At 36.9% G+C, this 23,233-nt stretch overlaps 1 protein-coding gene across 2 annotated transcripts in view; it reads left to right on the top strand.

Moving 5' to 3' along the window:
- PRR16 (proline rich 16) overlaps positions 1 to 18,883 on the top strand; it is a 164,653-nt gene extending 145,770 nt beyond the window's left edge. For both annotated transcript variants that reach the window (XM_080370923.1, XM_080370924.1), the window contains exon 3: positions 17,017 to 18,883. The gene's annotated coding sequence lies outside the window, so the exon portion shown is untranslated. The remainder of the gene's footprint in view (positions 1 to 17,016) is intronic.
- The last annotated feature ends 4,350 nt before the right edge of the window (positions 18,884 to 23,233 follow it).

Below are 23,233 nucleotides of genomic sequence, written 5' to 3'. Positions count from 1 at the left end.
CAGCAGGGCTTGCATTTTGTAAAAGAAGAGAACAGAATATTCCACTAATTTTCTTCCATGATTCTGTTATTGCTTTGAGATAGAATTGAGCCATGAAGTTCATTCTATTGTAATGATTGTGCTATAGGAAACTAGTGTTTTCAGCATCTGTAGTAGATCTTACATGCTTAAATAAAACAAGTTTCTGAGTGCAAATCAGCTGCTGACCCCACACAGGGTCATTATTGACCACAAAATTCCTCAGGAGCTATAGGAGGAAGCTATTGGGGAGTCTAAATGGGATTTTCAAATATCCTTGAGAGTCTATTAGCAAGAGGAGGGATATGACAGAAATAGAGAAAGTGAATTGTTGGCTGTGTAACTGGTGAACATTTTGATTTTGTAAATCATTAGTAGTAAGTAGATCTGTAGGAAGAAGGTATGTGTATGTAATAGTTAGGGAGCATGCTCTTCCTTCTGAAACTGTTGGAACAGTTAATGGGCACTGAACAGTGTAAGAGCATAGGACTGAGCAGGCATGTAGAAAAACAATTAGTATGATTAAGAAATTGAAGGGAGGACAGTTGAGTGAATATTAGAAGTGCTAGAAACCCAGATAACTAGCAAAATAAAAAGGAAAATTTCCATTTGCTGGAATAAATTTAGTATTTTTTTAGCATTGCATAAATTTACAGTTTGTACAACTGCATAGTATGTTCTGAGGTTATGACCTCCCTCATGTGTGACAAGGTTCACAGGTATTATATATCAATAGTCATAAATACCTAGGTTTAGAGTAAGTCATTCCAATGTTAGGATCATAAATGCTTATGGAAGTATTAAAATTCAGGGATATGAAGAGAATAGAGGTGAAAAAAATCTTGTAGGCCTATCTGTGCATGGATGTTTTATAACAGTGTCTGAATCACTTTCTTTAGGAAAAGATCAGAAATATATGAGTGCCTTTTGGTCCCTTGAAGTAGTCATGGAACAGCAGCAGAAAAGATCAACAGGTTGGCAGTGTTTTAAGAGTATCAATATACATTCCCATGGAGAGAAAATCTGAATTTTTCACAAAGCAAAATAGGAAGCATCATGTGGCAACAATGTATTTCACCTCCATTAAATAATGCCTTGATGAAAGTATTTTGGTAATCAGAATCAGAAAATCAAAAATCAGAAGAAACAAAATGACAAGTTGCTACTCATTGTCATATGCTGGGGATTTTTCAGATGATCATTCTCCCGAGTAAAAGCATCTGCTATAGCTGAAATGCTCCGCCCTGGCTGTGCGTCTGCATGCCCTCACAGGAGCTGAGACTCATTGGTCAGGGGGGATACAGGATGCTGCTGAGGCAGGAGTGCCATACCCTAGCCAGCCGCGGTGTGTGTACCCAGCCGTGGTGGGTAGGCACACACACTTGTGTGTCTACTAAGAAAGTCATCACTGTCTCTGCCATGGGGTTATGTGCACAACTTAGATGTATTTTGGGGGTTTGCTGATGTAGATATCCTGCTTGTGGTCCAGGCTATACTGCCAGCCAAGGTGCAGGGCTTATGTAGGTGGGTAGTGTCCACCTAGCATGAGGCACGACCATAAGTAATAGAGTGGAACAAACAAAAGACAGGTGCAGTGGCCTTTCACGCAGTTGCTGTATTACAGTCCATGTGAAAGGTGCAAGTGAACCTGAAATACACCACATGGAGCATAACTAATTCAGCGATAAGAAAGATTAATTTATATGATTAATACATATTTTACTTTTGTATCTTCCATCAAAACCCATCAATTTAGCACTACTAAAATATCACAGAAGAAATGAAATGAAAATTCTATTCTAAGACCATTAAATCAAGTGATGATTATTTCAGTTGATTTTTGTTTGGAAATAGTTTTTATAATTAACTAGGTATTTTTGTAAGTACTGAAGGGTAGCCAATATTTGTATGAATAAGTGTGATTTCTGAATATAAGCTAGATTTCAAGTTTACTAAAAATCTGTCACCTTAGGGGACTTCTAAATACATAATTGCTGAAAAATTAAATGAGAAATTTAAATACTGTTAATCATCCTTAGTGTACTGATCCAACATTAGGAATTACATTCAACTTAATAGGGGTAACATACTTGGATATTCCTTCTAATATCCACATTGGATATTCCTTCTAATTTCATCTCAGTTAATGGGCCATTATTTCAAAATCCTATTAAACCAAGTTTCCTTATCTGTTTAATCTTGGAATTTTCTGAAGGAGAACTTCGTGGTATTGTCTTGGTCAAGATCAAAATCATATTGATCCTCCTCCAGAAGCTTTTATGTCACTTTTTTTCTGATTGCCTATTTTTTAGAGGGGAAAAAAAAATCCAAGACACCATCATCCCACTTAATTTTTGTATTGCTACTATTTGACAGCTGCAATAAAATAAAATTATTACTAATCGGTTCTACACATAGATTTATTGATTTTCTATCTGAGCAGCAGAAGACTTGTATTTCAATTAAAACCACTAAAACACAAACCACAGTTTAGTTATTGCTGATGCATTCTTATCAGTTAATAAAGTGTTCAGCTAACTCTTAATCGGTTTGCACTTTCTTAAACTTTCCTGTTTATTGGAGCTATTCATTGGGTAAAGGAGGGAGGATGATATATTGCAATAATTATTCACCTCTTATCTCAACTGTATAAGATCCTTGCATACAAAGTAATTACCTTTTTAAACTACTGTACAGTTTGACTTCAGCCCACACGCAAGATATGTTTGCTTTTTGAGTTGCTATCCGTAGCTCTAATGCTGTATTTCTATTACCATTAGAAACATGAGAAATGTAGCTAACGCAGTACTGGTCTTAAGAGTCCAAGTCATCAAAAAGAAAAGGAAAAGTGGCAATTTTACTTTTCCACTATCATCACCATCTGAGGTGGCCACTAGGCTGCATGATTTCAAGCAACAGGGCCCAAAGGTTTAATTTGTATTCATCCTGTTTAATTGTCATTCTGGAAGGAAAGCCAGTGTATTTTGACTCACACTGAAAGTAAAGTGTGTACTGTGTATTTGTGTGGCCAAAATGAAAAACTGAAACCTGCCATTCCTTTTAGCATTTAGATATTCTAGCTAACACAAATCCAGTTGTTTTTCATTCACTTATAAATAAAGCGTGGGACAGATGTGGTAGATTTACAAATTGCTGGAGAAGGAGATGGTGTTTGTAGACTGCGCTTCTCTTGCCCTCTGTTGCTAGAGATAAGAAAAATCCAAATTGAGCTGCTGCTTCTGCCTGAGGCGTTTTGAACTTGAAGCTTCCCTGTGTTGAAGAGTGCTCTGTGTTTCTGTACAGAGCAGCATGGCTTCAGCTGCTCATGGCTGTACCTGTAGCTCCTTTGAGATTTTGGTAGAGGAAGGTGCTGCAAGAGAGGAGTCAGTGGGTGCTGGGAAGTGAGTGAGTGTTGGCAAGGTGGTTGTGTTTTGGAAAAGCAATAAGCATACAATGAGAGGACAGAGTATCCTTTTTTCATCTACTGCATCTTATGCCTGAAGGACGGATTGAACTCTTCTGCAGCCTCCACAAACACATACTCTCTTCTGTTTGTCCAGCAGTTATGGATGCACGGCCAAGGGCACGCCCTATTTTGGGCATCACATCTAAAGCCTCCCCATCACCCACAGCTCCCCATCAGGGCTCCTCAGGCTCTGAGCTGCTGCTTCTGCAAGCATGGCACCAGCCAGGTCACACTTTTTGCCAGCTTTCCCCCCTTTCCCAACATATGCAAATACCAAAGTGGCAAGCAAAAACCTCACTGAATTCTGTCCTCTTGTCCTTCCTTCTCAAGTCCCACACCAGAAACTGACTTTTCTCAACCCACAAACAGGAGGTGAAGTCTTTTGTCTCTTCTTAACTCCCTCCCTTTTATCTCCCCATCCCTTTAAGAAAAGCTTTATTCTGTTAATGACTCAGTTGCCTGATACTCATTGCAGCAACAAAGGCAGCTGAGTGTCTTCTCACCTGGTCTCTGCTGAAACATGATTAGACATTACCTGAAACAGTCTAGAATTTGGTTCTTAAAGTAAAATAAGATTGCACTTACACTGAGATTTTTGATAGAGGATTGCAGGAAGGTGCAGCTAGCAATTTACTGTTCAGCACATGCTCCGTGTTGGTGGGAGGAGTGGTAAGGCTTCACTCATAATGGAGGCTGGTGGTGTGGAAAAAGGCTCTTCAGAATTGAGCTGTCAGCTTGTCATTTGTCCATTATTGACATGGTACATGAAGGTTTTGTTCCATCATCAATGAGTTTTCAGCTGATTGCTGACTTGCAGTTGTGATTAGTGCAGTGAGTTATATACCCACATGATAACAGCTTGTTACATTTCTTCCTGTTTTTCCTATGAGAAAATCGCTATGACATAGTTAAAACAGTTTACAAAGGTAAATTTAATATCTTTACTTTCAGTGATGCTTACAGGTTGATGCCTTTATTTTTTTGTCTAAGTGTATTTTGAAAGTTAAGTACTTCTTTCTAAGCAGTAAGCATGTACTTCTAATCATTGGTATGGTTGATTCGCTTTATTATCCCAGGACATGTTTGTGGCTATGAAATATAAGTATTGGAAATAAAGGCAAGCTGTTACAGTTTTCTTCACTGAGAAGTTTTTGTACTGCTCTTGATTAGAAGCTTTTTTAGGCATTAAGAGTTAGGAGGCTTTTAGATAACATGAAAAAGGATAAGTGATATTAAGCATTAATACATTTTTCAATTAACTGTAGAAGAAAGTTTCATCAGACCAAAGTTCCAGCTTCACTTGTAGGGTTGACAAGTGAAATACAAAGGCATTTTATTTTTCATTGTTATTTTAGTCAGCAAAGAATTTCCAATGAGTACTTCACCTCTCTATTATGCTGTCCAAAGCTCAAATCTTTGCACAAAAACAAAAAAAACAAACAAACAAAAAAAAACAACCCAAACCAAAAACAAACAAGCAAACAAAGAAAAAAACCCCAACAATCCCAAACCCCACCAAAACAAAAGGGGGGGCATTATGACTGGAGCAGAGTTGATTTTCAACTGCTTGCAAAGGTATTATCCAAATTACGGATTGAACAGGCTTTCCTTCCCTCTTTTTGCTTCTCAGTGTACTGCTTTGTCACACAATGCTTAACACAAGGTACATGCGGTCTTTACCAGGCTATGCTCACCGATGTCTAAAGTTGTGTCTGATCTCTACAAAAAATTTCAAGAAAGTTGATCAAAAATGAATTTTACATTTTCAGTACTTAAATTTACTTACATTTTATGGTATTGCATTTTTTGTGTTCTTATATCTGTGTTACTGCACCATCAGGGCAACTGAGTAAATTCCTTTATCTACCTTTGTTGTAGTGACCATATTGCTGCTTTTCACCAAGTACATTTTAGTTTGTTCCATTGTCATATTTGATACAGAAGTGTCATATGTGTTCAGCAATTCTCCTTTTCCTAAAAGTAGCTCCACCTTAAGTAAGTTGGTCTTTAGAACTGCTGATACCGGTCAGTGCCTTAGATAGGCGTTATTGCCTGTCTAAACAAACAGCAGTCCTTTTTGGACATTTTAGTTTTAAAAGGAAAGAAGGAACACAGGAAAATAATATAATTTTGAGAAATCAAAAATTATCTACTTGTGTGGGCTATTTATTTATTTATTAATCTTTCTCATAAATAGGTTGCAGTATATTGTCCTCCAGATTCCTTCAGACTCGGACAGATAGCCCACAGAGCTTCTTGGACCTCATGTCTTTTTCAGTTTTATTTCTTGTATTTCTACTCACTCTTACACCGTCCATTCCATGGAATCATAGCATCATAAAGTTGTTTAGGTTGGAAAAGACCAAGGAAAGAGGGACACTGGAGAAGTCACTGGGGACACATGGATACCCATCAGAGTATTTGCAGAAGCATCAAAACAGTGATGATTTCCCATGACTTCAAGAGAGGAAATCACCTTCCCATGCAAGGTCAATGCAGCAAACATAGCTTTCTGTTAGGCATGGGGATGATGTGGAAGAGAGCATGTACTTGGTTTCAAACACCTGAAACTGAAAATGAAGATACTATAGGGTAGGAGTTAAAGAACAATGGTGTACAGAATAAATTCAGAAAATCTGAAATTTATGGATATAACTTTAACTGTAACCATAGACTTTATAAGATTTGGGCATATTTGTTCAAGATTAAGTATTTTCTTCTAACAGTTTTGACTAATTCAGCAAAAACAAGCTGTTTCTGGATGCATTGTTTACCGAAAACAAAGTCAAGTGTCTTTGACGTATATCATGACAGATAGAAAGTCCATCCTACTTGAAAAAGAATTAACAGTGATTTTGGCCTTCTGTCCCATGCAGAGGTGGAAATGCTTGAAGAGATGTTTCAAATATGCAGAGGACCATCTGTGACTTATGTGAAGAGCAGCAAACTCCCTTAGTTTGAACTGTGGCTTGGAAAACAACATCGGAGAGGAACTTAGCCAACTCAGCAGGCACACAGTAGATTCAGCACTTCAAACATAATTCCAGTCCACAGGTCCAGAGGATGTGCCACTGTTCCGATTGGAATCAGGATTTTGCATCAGGCTTTCTTACATATCTGACTAATGGATTTAGATAAATAGATTCTGTGTTTTTATTCTTGTTTTCAGTTTCAAGGCAGACTGTCAAAATGACTAACCTCTTTGGTGAACAGCTCACAAAATTGCTGGCCCAATACTTTGTGGTATTTTATTGGCCAGACAAACGCTATATTTGAGGACTGTGCAAAGCACTGGATTGCACATTTTGCTAGTAACCTTTTCCTGAATAGCATTAACAGGAGACTTTAATTGGTTGTATTTTAATTCTGAGCTGCTTTTGTTGGCCTGAATATCTTTTTTGTTAAACAAATCACTCCAAAGCCAGATGAGCATGGATGCTTGTGTTGAAGCAGGGATGGCCAGTGATTTTCAGTCAGCAAGCTACTCCACATTGACAAAGGTCTGGAGTTTTGCAAATGTTAGTACTGGGAAAAAAAAAATAACAAAAAAAAACACCCAAAACCAAAAAAAAACCCAACGTCGGATTTTGTGTTCATGGTGAGCCAAGCTTTTCAGCATATTTTATGGACATTATGAAAGGGCTAAGGCAGAGATGTTTTATGGCTTTGAATTTTTCTTATAAAAAGGAAAGAGGCCTGAAACTGGGATAAATTGTTGCCTGTGTAATCATCCCCTCTTCCTGCTGGAGCTCACCACATGCTGCTCCCTGTGCACTTGAAGTAGTTCTTTACTACATTTTTCACATGTGTAGATTTTGATAGGGATGCCTGTGCTAACAGAGAGGTAAGATTATCCATAAAGGCTAAGTTGAGGTAAGATTTGTTGCTGAGCTTGTGTTTGACTGTCCCATCCAGCTGTATATAACATTATACTTTGTTAGAGCTGAAAGGAGAAAAACATGATGTCTAAATTTGTCAAAAAATAATCTCATTCAGGTCTAGACTTCTTAGCATTCAGCTTAAAATGGTTACACAGGCTACAGAAGTGACGTGACCCGTGGCAGATCTGTAAGATGAGAAGCTGAAACGTTGATCTTTGTTTTCTTTGCCTTTTTCCACAGATATCTCAATATGTTTGTTTCAAATCCAGTGTTATGTCACACCAAAATAGCAGAATTCTGGAAGCTCATTTTTAGGATTACTGAAAATAAATTAAAAGGCATCATTCTGAATGCCTATGAAAAAGATCGATAGTAATATTTCTGCCTTTTAAACATCAGTTGCATGTGGCTTATGTTTGGAGCCGCAGATAAGTTTCAGTAGAGCATAAGTAGGTTTTGAAAGAGGATGCACAGGAACATCTCTTGTTCTATGCAGAGGTATTTGAAGAAGCTGTTGAAACAGAAGCTGACGTCATTTAAAATGAAAGTTTGCATTGAACCATTTTCTATTTGCAAGAGTTTTAGCTTTTTGTATCCATTTTTATAATCTAGAATGCAAGTACATTCTAGTAATGTACTACTTCACAAATCAGGGCTCTTTACCAAGGTTTACATTAATAACATTTGAACATTCCCAGAAAAAAATACATTGTGCTTTTCATAAGGAGATTCTTTCATACATCTTAAATGTAAATGCCATGTCAGGTTGTTCTCTTTCATGCATATTGTTGCTGAAAGTACAAGGCATATGAAGATGCTAGGTAATTTACTGATGCTTAGCTATAGGGATTTTTTTTCACCTTCCATTCTAAGAATATATTCAGTTACGTTTTTAGAATACTTTTTGCTGTTTCCATTCAATTTCTTCCTGATACCATGATTTCATTAGAGCTCAGGAAAGTAGCTAGTTAAGTCTTGGTAAATGAATGTGTAGAAGTTTCAGTATTTTTCTTTCGCAGTGCATGAAGTCTGAAGCAGTAGATGCAGCCCTTTCTATTGTGCATTGTTATGGAAAAGGACTGCAGCTGGTGATGAGGAAGTCTCCCAGTGGGCTGCTGAAGTGTGGAGACTTGTAGTAAACACTCTTCCATTGCTGCATGGCCTCAGGGCCCCTCTTGCACTTGTAGGCTTCTGCCCAAGATTCAGCTGTGAGCTACTCAATCATTTCTAGCAGCTAAAAATTCCTAGCTACACAGACAGAACCTCCTGGTGTCCAGAAGCATCACAGAAAACCCTCTTCTTTTGTAAAGAAACAAATTGAATTTGAGTATGTTGACTAGTCAGAATAGTAGTGAATCATTCCAAGCCTTTAGTCACGTTGGCATGTTTATAGAGAACAGGAAAATGTAGCTTCAGTAATCTCTACTGGCAGGGAAATTGATTTTGTTTCTTGTGTGGCAAAATATTTGTGCCAAATGATAAAGGAAGAAGTAAATCCTGTAAAGCATTTGTTAACAATCAGCATGTTGTCAGCTAGAATCATAAATTATTTCATCCCTCAACAGGCAAACTGCAGAAAGGCTGCACCAAAGTATTTACAGATATTTTCTCATGTCCTTTACGTCCTTTTGGCTTTGCAAAGTAGGCCTAATCCTACAAGGCTGCTGGCTTGCTTGAGTAATTTTAAATAGATGAAAGACCAGTAAATGTCAAAAAACAAGCAAACAAACAAACAAAAAACCCCATAGTTACATTGTCTCCTACGTGGCTTCTTTCACTCATACACTGTTGTTTTGGGTTTTTTTTAATAAGCAAGTGGAGGGCTTCCAGCTCACTTATCATCCATCTTTCCTAGCTCCAGGCAGAAAGAAAAGGTTACACCTGTCAGCTGGAAGATATACTCTGGGAAGAATGATTTTCAAACCATTCACATGTCACTTTAAGACATGTAATTATACAAAACCCTCTAAACTCTAAAAATTGAAGCATAAACATTTCTATAATAATAGTGGATGCAAGTCATTTAAAGCATTTAACTGTTCTGTGTGAACTTTTCACTTGTCCTGAGACTAATGTCCCTTTCAATGACTCCTGAAAGGTTTTTTCCTGTGGCATGTAGATTATGCCATATGCTGAAAGAAATTATTTTTATTCAGTGAGTGTAGGTTCACAGGGATTTGTATTATCATCCTGTTTTCTGTTACATAGCTTCAGGAATAGACTGATTTAAAAGTAAACCACAGGAAATTTGAATTTTTACAGAAAAAACACTGACACATATGGAGTATGGGGTGGTGGTGTGTTTTCTAACCTATCAGGCCTTCCATCTCTTTTACTTGCTGCCAAGAACTAGAACGTAAGAAGGCACTAATAACAAGGTTCTTAGATTAAGCAGTGAGTAATAGGTATGGCATTCACAGGGAACTTGCCAGCACTAGGTACTGGATGCAACATTCTTTGGCAACTCATTGCAAATGCAAAGCTGCTTCATTGTTAGTATTTTTGTGTCATTATTTGCTTGCTATAGCATTTCCTGTGTTAAACTAGATAGATAAACTTTATAACCAACTCCCCAGGTGTGTTACTAGCTATTTTTTCACTAATTATTAGAAACAGAAAATTATTTCTGTTAGGGACTTGGCTGTCTTGCATCTTTCTTTTCCTAATCTTTGCTCTACCTCCATTTGACATCTGTGTGCATTCAAGCTAATTAATGAAGTTTGCTTTGACTCAGCAAGAAAATGAGGGCAAAAATAAAGGCAGAAAGACTAAAATAATATCAGATATTATCTAGCTTTTATGTTAAAAACCTACTTTCAAACCCTAAAAATGCAGTGAGAATGAATAGGTGAGTTCCCTGGACCATATAGTTTTCTGGATCACTATAGAAGATCCAGAAGATCTTTGCATATCTCAGATACAGACCCTCAACATGGGGAAGCAGCAGTATGCCTCAGGTTTAGCTAGCCATGCCTTCCTACCCCTCTGATAATCAGCTAAAGGATACTGCAAGAAGCAAGATTTTGCTTGCCACTAGCAATGTGTGGTTTGTTTGTTTGTTTCTGTTGTTTCAAGAGTATAGAGAGCCCTCAACAAGCATCAAAACTCTTGATTTAGTGTTTGTTATTGTAGGTTCAGTGTTTCAGGGTATTCACATTCTGAAAAGATGTAGCAGAAATCTGTCGAGAGTGAAAGCGACAGAATTAAATAAAATGCTGTAAACTTGTAACATGTCGATTAAAAAGTATAACATGGATTGGAAAGGAAATCTGCAGCCAAAGCAGAAAGTGGACAGAGATTTCCTTCTATATAGTTAAATGTCTCATATGCAAGGCTAGCTGTATAGTTTAGTTATTGTCCACTGAACACTTGGTATAAAATATTTCTGTAATCTGTCATAAAGTAATATGCAAATACTTTCTGTATCGAAAGACCTTATAGCTAAACAATTCATATCCACTGTTCAGGAACAATCAGCGGACATCAGAGTGGCTGTCAGTACATAAAATTCATTTCCATAGTATCACTAGCATATCTCTTCTAAGGATATAAGTAACTAAGCTGAAGTGTGACTACTACTTCTGTGTAGACAGATCCAGTTTTCACACTCGGTGCTCAGCTGTGGCTGTTGGTGCAACTGCAGTGGCCCCTTGTAACAGTGGCTTTGGATGCGATTTTGCAAATGGCTAACTGGCTGCAGCTTTGTGGGTATCGTCCAAGATCTGTCCTGTAGCTAATCCAGCTCAGAAGAAGAAAGAGGGAATGAATAGATATATGTACACTATATGTACACACATACATAAGAGATGTAAATAATGCATATTTACATATATATATATATTCTATTACAGCCATTGATAAGCAGTCTTTTAAATATACTTGGCCTAGCTTTTTAAGCAACTCTACATCAGAAGCCTCACTGTAAATGAAAATTAGGAAGACACATGCCATATTCCTTTGGAATGAAAGATAGCTTGAATTTTATATCATACTCTAGCACACAAAAAAAAGCACATTTTCTCTTCTTGATCATTTATTGCTTTTTCTGTGCATGTTAGTCAAATACAAGAAAAAATGTCATCCAAAGCTAGTTTTTTTTTAAAATATGGCTTTTCTTGGAGCTAGTAAACACGTACCCCAGAGAGAAAATGAAGAATAAACAACCTGCCAGAAATACTTCATCAGTACTTTTCTCATGAAAGATGTATCAAAACATATCCAAAAACTAAGGAAAAAAGAAATGGGCTTCCTAGGAATGTATTTACACTTGGCATAATCAATTCTATCTTAAGACATGCTTTAAGACATCCAAAACAGTTTTCCAACACCTAAGGAATGGGTGGACAAAAAGGGAAGTAAAAAGAAAGTCATGTCAAGAAAAAAGAACCTGATAAAAAGTCTTTTTAAGGTTCAAAATGGTGAACAGGATTGTATTGTCTCAGCCAAAAATATGCCTGATGAATTTTAAAAACACTTATTTATATATCCTTTCTGTACATGGCAAGGAAGATCTTGCTTCTCTAGTTAAATTTATGTATACTTATCTTAGCAGACAAGGTGCCTTTGACTAGTGAACAAGGCTGCCAGATTTTCCTGGGATACATCACCAGAATTTTTTCCAGGGCCATTCTTTCCCCTTCTATCATGTCTCTAGTCAGAGTTTTGACATTTTTGGTTTTCACTGTGGCAACCCCTAATGTAGCCTATTGACTTCCATGGTGTCAGAACTTGGTAACTTTGCTTGCCTAGATTTCAGCTGTGTTGGAAACTAGTGGTATCAACAAAAAAGACTTTTTTTCATATTGTCCATCTGACATATTGCTTCTCTCAAATCTGAACTGTTTGGGACATTACTGAGACAAACACCACAGCCATTTTGCGAGCAGTTCATATGTAACAAACAGAAAATTTTAGAAGTTTCATATATTGACATGCATGATGCTGCTGACATTCATTGCACAGGGTTCTGTTACCATTAATTTTTCATTATAAAAAATTTGTTCTAGAGTAGCTCTCAGAGCCATATTCTGATGGGCTTCATTTTGTTGTGCGAACACACGAAGACAGTGAACTTCTACAAATACATTATTTAAGCAGTATGAGATCAATTGGAAAAGTATATTTAATAAATGCTGCCATAATACACTCTCTTGACATAATTTTCATATTTCTATTTAGGATTATCTTTATGGAACTAGATATAGAACTTGGTTTTGTGAAGTCTCTAGAGATACCAAAGCTCGAACAATGTGGGACTTGATAATGAAAATTAGGGAAGTGTTGTTAGGAGAGGTTAGCAAGGTAAGAGTAAACTACTATAGAAGCCAATGCCTATTGTCACCATATTTGAAGATGTATAAATTTAGACACTCTGATTTTCCTGCTATTTACAATCTTTTTCAAAGCTTTGCAAGAAAAAGAAAAACTTCCAATAAGCAACTGGGAATTCTTGTTTGCTCATTGGCAAAAGAAATATTTACAGACTGAAACACTAGGATTAAACAATCACACATAAGTAAGTAAAAATAAAAAAGTAAATAAAAATAAGAAAAAATAGGAAGAATTACAAAGAATGGTGGTGCATTTGTTAACATTCTGTATTATTTATATTTGGTTGTTTTAGTTTTAACAGAGAAAGATGTCTCAACATTGCTGTGTCACAGGACACAAAAATGCTAACATTGGCTTATGTAGTTAAAATGTTGGAGAAATAAAATGCTTGGTAAGAACATTGGGGTTTGCATTCAGCATAATTCCTTCAATCAAACAACACATAAAATTTTATCTGAAATATTCTGGCTCTGAATGAAGTTGGCATCTTCAAAAATCCGTTATTTAAATTTATACCAAAAAAAAAACCACCAAACACCACAAAACACTACCAAAAAACCCAAAACAAACCCAAAGGTCATGATGGGGATTTCTTGGACAATAGAAACAAGCAAAAATAACCTCTAAGTAGCATTTCCTTCCCTTTTAGTAATTTTGTCTGTTGAAGGAACGAGCATAGTAATGCATCTCATCTGAAAGGATTAAAAAAACCTAAGGTAATAAAGGTAAAATAGTCTCTATCTGAATCTAATATTTCTGTATCTTTCAGGTCTGAGTAACTTAAACAGATGTCATTGCTATTTAGATGATACCTGGAAAATCTGTGCACTATGTTTATAAGGATTTATTACTATGTGATTTTTTTTTTTTTTTTTTTGTAGGGACATTTGTTACACTCTTAAATACATGAGTACAACTACTAGCTTGGCATGTGCTCTGACTGCAAGTGTATTTAATACAGGTAATATATGTCCAAATTATGCTGTTTGTGCTAAAATAGCCCAAATAATGGGGATTTTAATTAGACTAGTCTTTCAGGTGCTTTTATCAAACTCTTAAAATGATGTGGAAATTATATAGCTTAGTATTAATTAGGTAAATCTCTCTCAATTTAACGTGAAGTGCATTTCCTAGTTGTTGTCTCCTTTTTCTTGATAAAAGGCAGTAGACCCAGCATAGGTAGTTACATTTAAAGCATCCTTTTCTGTGGTCATTGGCAGTCACCACTACACTCATCAGTTCAAAGTTGATAAACATCTTCTGTATAATGCGCTTGATGTCCACTATAGAATCAAACTGCATTTTTTCTTTAAATACTATAAGTGGAACCTGAGTATCTCTGTATCTAAGTGTCTTTAAATCAAAATTTATTGCTTATTCAGCCTGCATAAATGTCCTCTTCTGTCATTTCCCTGTTTTGTACCAAACCTGTAAATCACTATTCAGTTTATGCTAGCCAGCACATGCATAGCCATCCCATAGGCCTGGGGTGAAACAGTGGTTCACTTTGGTAGCCTTTCCCTTAATAATTTCCAACCACAGTGTTCTGCATAACAGTCTGTGCAATGACACTGGGGTCGTGGCCATGATGAGGAGAAGGGTTGCATGGTAGATTTAACTGGACTCACTTGCAGTTCTTAAGAGAGCTGTGACAAATGGAAGGAAACAGTCTGTGGTTTCCCTGTAGGTATTTTTCAGGTAATACTGACAGAGAACATTCATTTTTTTTATTATAGGGGCATAGTTATCTGATTTTGAATGGGGAAACAAAAGCATTGGTTTCTCTGCATCTCTGCTTTTTGGAACTAAATACTGATGCTGTAGAAGGAGGAGAATGATGCAAAGATGCTGCTGCAGTAATGACAGGGAGGAGAAGGGATGTGAATGAGCAAGATGGTCTCCTGTAAATTGTTTGAACTTTAGCTCCCTAGTAAAGTCAGCTTTTTTTCACTCTGAGGATATTGACAAGGTATGGTGTAATGAAGGGATTTTATAGTGATGAATTAAATGTACTGATCTGAATGTAAAGCTTCTCTGTCAAAGTAGTAAATACTAGGGAAATAGGAACTAGGCAGTTCAGGATAGGGATCTGTAATTAGTAGATACAGGGTTTTTTTCAATGACTGGCCTGTTTTCTCTCAGTGCCTCACTTCATGTATACAGTAATGATTTGTAATTATATTTTTTTTAAATGGTAAAAGGAACTGCTGCTTCTGTTTTTAATGCAGGCATTGCCACCTTCTGAATTTTTCACTGAGCAAGCTTAACCATAATCTTCTAATTTGAACAAATTATTAATGTGAGAGATGTGTCACATTTTTCACAATGGTGCAGTTTGTGCTTTTTAGCTGAGATATCATAAAGAAACAAAAGTGGGCTTTTCATTGGTGGAATGTTGATGAAATGAAGGTGGATGTCATGTGATTGCATAACTGGGAATGAATCAAACTGTGTGGGCCGACAACCGAATTAGAGGTACTAAAAGAATCCAGCTATACCTGATATACCACTTACTGGTTTTGTGAGCATAATATTGAATATGTTTATGAATTGCAACCCAGAGGAAAAGAAAAAAGTTACATTACTTTTCATGCCTACAGCTGCTTAGTATTTTGTTGTACTGTATTCAGAATAAGTTTGAAGAACAACTGTTTCCTGACAGAGTACAAATATTACTTGTATTATTTCCTATCATTTTTAGTATAATTATTATTATTGTTGTTGTTGTTATTATTATTGCTTTCATTGTTTTTTATTATTATTGCAGTATTATTTGTTATTATTTGGTGTTATTATTATTGCTATTATTGTTATTATTACATATATATTTGTTCTACTGTATTCATCTTGTTTCATAAGCATAAAGCTTATTCAAGGGCAATACTGTCTTTTCTATAGTGATTTTTATGAGGTCTTGACGTACATGAATCACTAGCCCAAATGTAATTGAAGCCAGAAAGTGTGACAGCTGAAAAAGGCCTGTGTGTTTATATTGATATGAATACCATCCTCAGTTAAAAAATAAGTTGGTAACAGATGTTTACAATTTTCATCTTTCTTATTAATAATGTGAGCCAAACCCTAAATAGTTGACTAGGAAAAAAAAAATTCCTTCCAGGCCAATTTTATCATAAATTTATTATACCATGTTTGCTAGACTTTTATGCCACTGTTATAATCCTGAATGTTAATTAAGTTTCCCTTAATAATAGAAATTTTGTTTTACTTGTGGGGAAAAAAAATACAAAGGGTTTACAGCACACCAACCTCAGATTCTTTTTTTCCCCTGCTAAAGTGAAATTCTGTCCTATCTCTTGACAATCTCTATCAAATTGAAATAGTCCAGTCAATATGAAATAAGAGGAAATGTGATTGAAAGGCTAGATTCATAAAAGTAATGGCAAGGGAGTAATTTTATTCCTTCTTGCAGTATGTAACTCTGGGTGTAAGTCACCAACGTTGAAAAAGGAAGTTCTCATTCTTTTCCTCAGAAGGTGTTAATTTAATTATTTGAACCAGGTTAGTGCCCTAGCTACCAACAGATCAGTATCTCAAGGTCTCTCTTTTTGATGCTGCTTTATCTTGTCTAATAAATAAAGTTAGGAAATTTAGTGAATCAGTGAACCTTAGCACTAGATTGGAGCATTACTTTCTTTCCTGGTTATAGGGCTGTTTTATTGTTTTGTATAAATTAAAGCAGTTTCACAAAGGGGAATGTGAAAGACCCAAATCAGAATTTTATATAGTATTTTAGTGATTAGGAAACTTGTGCATCAGATGAGAAAATTCTGCTGAATTCACTTTATATTTATTTTGAGAACAGGGATTAGAATCCAGATTCTCAAGTTAGATTAGACTTGAATTCTTAGACAGTTTTTTCAAATGCGTAATGTACAGCTTTTTATTAAGATCTCCTTTCATTTCATGCCCTAAGGCATATTGTTAAACTGAATTGTTATGTTAGGTAGTTAAAGGTAATCTTCGTAGAAAGAATAATTTTTAAAAAAATATTTTAAAAGTCATGATTTCAAGATCCCCATATACTCCAAGACCTAGGATAGTGGCAATCAGTTTCTGAGATGGTGTAATATAATGTGATTCCAAAGACACCATTGAAGTGAAACCCGTTTACCCCAGCAGAAAGCCAAGACACTTACTAATAATAAAATACAGCTGTAAAGGGTCAAGTTTCAAAACACCGTAACTCTTCAAACTCGTGCTTACATGAAAAATCATTCAAAATTTTGTTTACTATTATCGTTGTGCACTTAAAAGTAACGTTTTCATAACTTTGTCCTTGTCTTCTTTTCTTTTTAACAGCAACTTCAGGCTTGAAGGAATATCTATATCTGGAGGCACGTCAGTTAAATTCTTGCATATCAGATTCGTCATTGTGACTTCTTGCAGGCCAGATCTGAGAAGTAACCAGGAGCCTGACCCTCAGTGGAGAATGGAAAAACCCTTCAAGTCAGAGCACAATCACAAGTGTAATCTGCATTGAATCAACTTTCTCAGATCTGACAGCTACACGCTGAGTCCTCGCAAAAGCCACAGCCTTAAATTCCATTTAGTGGGAAATAATAAGAAGGACTAAATGTCTTGCCCCATTGCAGAAACTGCAGTCTCCAAGCCTGACACTTGAGTTCTGTGCTGACCAACCAGAGTAACAAACAATGAGTTTTTCATGGGTCCAGCCAGCATCCAAAAATATTTCAATATGTAGCCAAAAGGAGAAATGAAGCACTTATGTGATAGCAGAAAATGAATGCATTTACTGTAACAGAGGAATGTTACTGTTTGTGGGGAAAGAAGACCTCTCATCTCTTGTACATATTCAAAGCCATACAGGAACAGGGCATCGGTGATGTTAAATTGCTTAAAAGGATGCTGTCTCTTGTCCTCCACCCAACTTTGAAGAAATTCAGCTGTTAGAGATTGCATCTCAATGCACTTCTAGTATTTGCACTGTCGCTTCCATTCAGGGTAATGATGTGCGCCACCATTTGCACAGATGGCCCCAGGAGATTTTTGACCACAACAAGCTATATTTTGCTGGGGCTCCAAAAGGAATTAAAAAGTTAGAACTGAAGAAAAACATTTGCGCTTTCTTTCACTATGGGGATCTCTTCACAGAAAGGACTATGGTCTTTTCTAAGGTTTAAATAAATACATACATATACATACATATACATATATGTATATATATGAAAAAGCATCAACATGATAAGGTGTGTTTAAAAAGGGGATATAATCTTTTTTAATAGCATCCATTTTTTAACATATTAGCAGCCAAGAAGTTTAGTCTATTGAATTACACATCAAAAAATGTTCCTATTGAACATTTATGTTATAGTCCCAGTTACCGTTGAAGAAGTCATTTGTAATATGTATTTGACATACAATTTTTCTAGCCATTTGTCTATACTTCATGGAGAAATCTAACAAAAAATCAGCATTTTCAGTTTATTTTTCTAAATAAATGTGTTGTTTATATTATTTGCAGTCACTCATTTTGGCTGGTTTTCATTATCTCTGAAAAAGATTTAAAGACAGAACCAAAACACAGGAACTGTTTGTTCGTATTAAGCTGTAATGATTTGCTGACCAAAAGCTTTAATATAAATACTGTAATTTGTAAAATCATGAAGTATATTTATACAGGCAAATATGTATGGAAAACAAGAGGAGGTATTTTAACTCTTAATTTCAGAACATAGTTTATTTTAATATCCACACGAAGAAATCTAAATATATAATGGAACAGATTTTTTATTACCAGTGAGTTTTAGCAAGTGAGGATTTGGATGTTTAAGAGTGAAAGGAATGTAGTCTAAAAATGGTGGTTTCCCAAATTATCCAGAGACCTTTTTTCAGCTGTCTCATTTTACTCAAAAACTAGTTTAGTTTTTTGGGGTTTGGGGTTGGGGTTTTTTTGGTGTGTGTATGTCTATTATGGAATTTTGTTTGTTGTTTTGTTTTGTTTTAGCATACTGAAAAGGCCATGAAGTTGATACTATTTGATCACAAACAATTTGAGAAGATAGAGAGTAAGAAGTTCCTTAGAACAATCTACAGTTTAGTTAAGAACAGTTGTTATCCATCTGCTGCAGTGTTTTGTTATCGAGTTATTGAACATTTCAATGCTAGAGCTGTTTTGAATAAAAATATATTTTTTCCTTTTTTCTTAGTCCATTAGCCTGTGTGTAATTCTAAAAGTAAAGCATGTGATTCCCAGTTCACTTAAAACATTCATCTTAAATCCAGTCACATGTATCTGATTTAGCTGAGTATTTTTTCTTGATTTTCATTGCTTTATGGAATCTATTAAGTGCTCACTAACAGAAGAATGATATTTCAACAACAAAAAATGGAAAATCCAAGCCTTTTTTTAATCTGTAGGTTAACTTTGTAAAGGGCAGATACCTTAAAACGTGTTGCTCTGCTCTAATGTACTAACTGGTCTATGCGTGTGTGTTTGTGTGTGTGCACACATGCACACCTTTACCTGCTGATGAATGAAATGCCAGCTCTGCTGAAGTAAGTGCCACAAGTCCTGTTACTGCAAAAGATGCTCATGTTATTGTAGTTTTTGGAGAAAGACCTGAGCTCTGTCTTTGCTTGTGACTCTGAAGCCATGAATAGCATTTACAGTTTGTCAGGAAATTACAAAATTAAATAACTAAGTGAATGTTAAATTCTCTCATTTGGCAAACCTTGGGATCATCTTCTGGTTTGACTCTTTCTAAAAAAAGTAAGTGATCAATTTCCATTGGTGGATTAATGAAAGCTTTGTATTTGTTAAAGAATGATGGCTGTGGTTTTGTTCCCACACATTTTAGCTTATGGTTGGCTTACAGTCTTTTAACTGTGATTTCATTTCACTGTCATTAGAATAACATATTTGGACACACAACTTGCATGGGCTTGGTTTTGCTCCCTCTTTGGATAACCTGTATTTTAATATTAGAGAGCTTACTCTTTGAGATTACCATTCAGAGTTGTTTGAAGGAACAACATTATCAAAACAATAAGAAAGTTTCAGTGATCGTTTGAGCACTTCCATTATTATCTAATAATAATATTTGGAAAAGCTCTTATTTTTGTGAACAGAATGCATTCATCTATATTTGAAAATTGCCCAATAAAAATCTGGTGAAATAATTTGTTACTACTTGCAAATACTTTTCTGCTATGCTGAGTTCCAGATCAACTTATGTGTGAAATTTTTCTTGTACAAAAAACACCTGAAACAAAGCACAATTTTCTTCAGAAAAATACAGTGGAAATGAAAAATAATGATCTGCTCCCAGGAGTGGTTTTACACAATGTGTAATGTAAAAATAATAAACAGATACTAGGCCTAATTTAAATGACAAATGTAGTTAGAAGAGGACACTGCAAATCATGGTTCTCATCAATCACATGCTGTTGTTTACAGCTCTGTATTAGCTGGGGTTTCATGCTGCAAAGTAAATTTCAGTGCATGTACACACACATATATCATGTCTTATTCTACTGCCAGTGACAGTGGGGTAAATCTAAATTTCTTGGGTTTTCTAGATGTAAATAATTAAATCCTTAGGTAAGTATTCAATATTGTGATATAAATTGAGCTGATGTCTGTACACTATGCAGATATTCCTCTGACATAACACTTCAACACAGATTATAAAGCTACTGGAATCTGAGAACTTTGTGGCGAATAATTAGCACTGAAATATGTTTTCATAAAGTTTAAAACCAGAGGAGACAATTAGATTATCTCATTAAACAACAAAAATTTTGTGAGTTTTTTCATGTCTTATGCTAAATATCTTGACAAGGTCAGCAGAACTTTTTAAACTAAGATGACATAGTGGTGACTGATGGGTCTTATTGTAGATCTGTGGATGTTGCATATATAAGAAATACCCCCACAGGTGGTTCTAGAATAGTGCAGTGTTTCATTATCTGGCACCTGAAAAGCAATCTGAAGCAAGCAATACGCTTGGAATGATGAAGTGTGCAAAACAAAAAGGTGGCAGTTCTGGATGTGTCTACAAGACGTACTTTCAGCACTTGATTTTTTTTAAAGACAAGGACCACCATCATTCATGAGAAAAACACAGATATATGAAATAGCTATTTTGCAAAAGATTGCAAAAATCTACTCATCACCAGGATGTGATAGAATTGTCCCTCTCCTGATAATCACCCCAAGTGTAACATGGCATGAATATCCCCAAGTGACAGATCCTTTTTATGTGCTTGGTCTGTAGCAAGGCTCTCCAATGATGTAAATAAAGTCCACAAGATGTCTTCAAGATAACCATGACAGTTTTGGTGTGGAAGGGTGTTGCCTGGGGAGAGATGGGAGGATGGCAACCATGGCCCTACCCTGGGGCTCCTGCTGAAGTTGGGAGGCTGTTACTCAGGCATTGGGCAGAACCAGAGCCCATAAGGAGACAGGTGTACAGGAATGTGCCTGCCAACTGTGAGGTAGCAGGTATCATCCAGTATCAGGGCCATCTGCTAGCCAGCAGTGAGGAGTCATCAGGGGACATGGACCCTCCAGGTGTCTGTGAGTGAGGGAAAGGAGACAGGAGCTTCTAGGGCAATAAATTAAAGCATGTAAAGGATGTTGGGAAAGAAACTGTAGGCTTAACATGATCTAAATCCCAGGAAGACCCTGGAAACTATCAGCTTGTCAGCCTCACCTCTGTGCCTGGGAAGACCATGAAACATCCTCCTAGAAGCTATACTAAGGCACATGAAGGACAGAAAGGTGATTTGAGACAGCCAGCATACCTTAGCAAGGGCACGTCTTGCCTGGCCAACCTAGTGGCCTTCTGTGGTGGAGTGACTAAATCAGTGGACCTGTGGCTATTGTCTGTCTGGACTTTTGTAAGACCTTTGATATGGTGTCCCTCCCAAAGTCTTTTCCTCTAAATTGGAGAGGTATAGATTAGATGGATAGACGATTCAGTGGATAAGGAATTGGCTGGATGGTCACATCCAGAGAGTAGTAGTCAACAGCTTGATGTTCAGCTGGAGATAACTGACAAGTGGTGTCCCTCAGGGGTCTGTGCTGGGACCAGTGCTGCTTGATATCTTCATCAATGACAGATGGTGGGATCAAGAGCACTCCCAGCAAGTTTTGCAGATGACACCGAGCTGAGCAGTGGAGTTGACATGACCCTGAGGGATGGGATGCCATCCAGAGGGACCTGAACAAGCTCAAGAAGTGGGCCAATATGAATGTCATGAGGTCCATCAAAGCACAAGCTGGGGGGGGTGAAAGGATTTAGAGCAGCTTTGTGGAGAAGGACATGGGGGTGCTGGTGGATGAAAAGCAGGGCATGAGCTGACAATGTGTGTTTGCAGCCCAGAAAGCCAACTGTATCCTGGGCTGCATCAAAAGAAGTGTGGCCAGCAGGTTGAGGGAGGTGTTTCTGCCCCTCTATGCTATGCTGGTAAGATCCCACCTGGAGTACTGCAGCCAGCTCTGGAGTCCTCAGGACAGGAAAGGTGTGGAACTGTTGGATCAGGTGCAGAGGAGGGCCACAAAAATGGTCGGAAGGATGGAACTGCTCTCCTGTGTCAAAAGGCAGAGAGAGTTGTGGTTCAGCCTGGAGAAGAGCTGGCTCTGGGTAGATCTTATTGCAGCCTTTCAATACTTAAAAGGGACTTATAAGAAAGATAAGGACAGACGTTTTGTAGGGTCTTTAGCAACAGGACAAGGGGTAATGGCTTTAAAGTACAGGAGGGTAGATTCAGACTAGATATAAGGATGAAATTTTTCATAATGAGGGTGGTGAAACGCTGGAACAGGTTTCCCAGAGAGGTGATAGATGCTCCATCCCTAGAACCATTCAGGTTCAGGTTGGATGGGGCTTTGATCAACCTGATCTATTTGCAGATGTCTCTGTTTATAGTGGGGGGTGGACTCGCTGACCCTTAAAGGTCCATTCCAACAGAAACTATTCTATGATGCTATGATAAATGATGGGGTAGCCATGAGGGAAAGGTCAGTTTATGTTGGCTGATTTTAAGTACTGTTACCCGATCGTGGGTTTAAGACTGGTTTAATCAGCAAGCGTTCACAGTGGATGTTCAACAGCACTGGTACAGCAGACTATGATTTCTGCAGTGACCTTCCCTGGTTAATGGATCAGATGAAATAGAATATTTTCACATATAACTGCAAAAACAGCATAAAAAGAGGGTTAATTCGTAAGAGGAACCAAGGAGACCTTGTGAATACAGGAGACTGTAAAGAAGGGTTGACACAAATTGAGATCACAAGGGTCTGGCTAAACAGTGAAGAAAAGGTAATGGGTGGAGTTGAGCGTGTGGTTTGAGATGGTACACTTACTGGGGGAAAACTGGGATTGAGTTGGAAAGACAAAAGTGAGTTTTACAGAGAAAGTTAGATTGAACAGAGTGACACATACATCACGGTATGTTTCCTTAGAGGGCTGATTTTCAGATGGGATAGTTGAAGATCCGATGAGAAAAGAAGCAAAAGCCAGGTGCAAATGGTTCAAAATATTTCAGC

Source organism: Falco punctatus (assembly GCF_963210335.1).
Source record: "Falco punctatus genome assembly, chromosome: Z".
NCBI lineage: Eukaryota > Metazoa > Chordata > Aves > Falconiformes > Falconidae > Falco > Falco punctatus.
Note: the sequence above shows the minus strand (reverse complement) of the source record. Positions and strands in the feature narration are given on the sequence as shown.